Source organism: Otolemur garnettii, unplaced genomic scaffold (assembly GCF_000181295.1).
Source record: "Otolemur garnettii isolate 467f Iridium unplaced genomic scaffold, OtoGar3 scaffold00024, whole genome shotgun sequence".
NCBI lineage: Eukaryota > Metazoa > Chordata > Mammalia > Primates > Galagidae > Otolemur > Otolemur garnettii.
The window spans coordinates 19,002,916-19,004,165 of record NW_003852419.1 but is presented as its reverse complement, the minus strand read 5'-3'; the positions used below and the strand labels follow the sequence as shown (position 1 = coordinate 19,004,165).

Here is a 1,250-nt window from a genome sequence, read left to right as displayed (position 1 = left end):
GAACCCGCCACCTTAGGTATATGTGGCTGGCGCCTTAGCTGCTTGAGCCACAGGCGCCGAGCCCTGTTCTGCTTTTGAAAGCTTAAATCTGTATTCAGTAATTTGTCTGTTGGCATCTCTGCATTTTGATGAATTGCAAGTCCAAACCATTTTGTAGTCCCGCCAGGTCAGCCATGGTACCATCATTCCTGGACAGCTTCTGTCGTTCTTTCTCTAACTGAAGCTTGAGTTTTCTAATCTGCAATAGCAGCTCTTCCTTTTCTCCAGCAAGTTTTCATAGCCTTACATCTAGTGGCCCTTTTCCTGCTGACTCCAAGACCTGAGTAGCTTCTTGAGACACAACCATGATGGCTCCAACCACTGGCTCATGACTGACGTCACCATTAGGAGTACCATTGGGAATTATAACTATGATGGTACTCCTAATGGTGTTAATTATAACCATGTTTCTCAATAAATTCATCTCTTTGCTGAAGGCCTTCTTTAAGGTCATTCATCTTATGTTGCAGCACACTACACATGTATCTGTCTTTCTTTTTATTATTTAGTTTTTATTTCATAATCATAAACTTAACTCAGTAATCCAGCTAGACATGGAGAGGAATAAGGAAAATATGCAACCCAAAGAACTGCAGTGATGGCACAGAGATTACAGGATATTGCGAGCAAATGGGGTAGAGGGTGCTCTCCTGAGCTACAGAAGGAATGGTTTGGTGGTTGAAACATTAAGTCAAATGTATTACAGCTGCCCACAGTCAGTAATGGGGATCTTCTTGCTGGTCTTGCCATTCTCGGACCCAAAGCGCTCCATGGCTTCCACAACATTCATGCCTTCTTTCACCTTGCCAAAGACCACATGCTGCCATCCAACCACTCAGTCTTGGTAGTGCAGATGAAAAACTGGGAACCATTCATGCCATGGACAAGATGCCAGGACCTGTCTGCTTCAGGACAAAGTTTTCATCTTCAAATTTCTCCCTGTAAATATACTTGCCACCAGTACCATTATGGCGTGTGAAGTCACCACCCTGGCACATAAACCCTGGAATAATTCTGTGAAAGCAGGAACCCTTATAACCAAATCCTTTTTCTCCAGTGCTCAGAGCACGAAAGTATTCTGCTGTCTTTGGAACTTTGTCTGCAAACAGCTCGACAGAGACGCGGCTCAAGGGCTTGCTGTTGGTGACAATATTGAAGAACACGCTGGGGTTGACCATGGCTGATACAAGACAATTATAAGAAGCAACAGC

General features: G+C 44.1%; 2 pseudogenes; both read right to left on the bottom strand.

Annotated features, from left to right (window-relative positions):
• LOC111724548 overlaps window positions 1–726 on the bottom strand; it is a 1,200-nt pseudogene extending 474 nt beyond the window's left edge.
• Window positions 658–1,217, bottom strand: LOC100940495 (annotated as a pseudogene).
• Window positions 1,218–1,250: the final 33 nt, after the last annotated feature.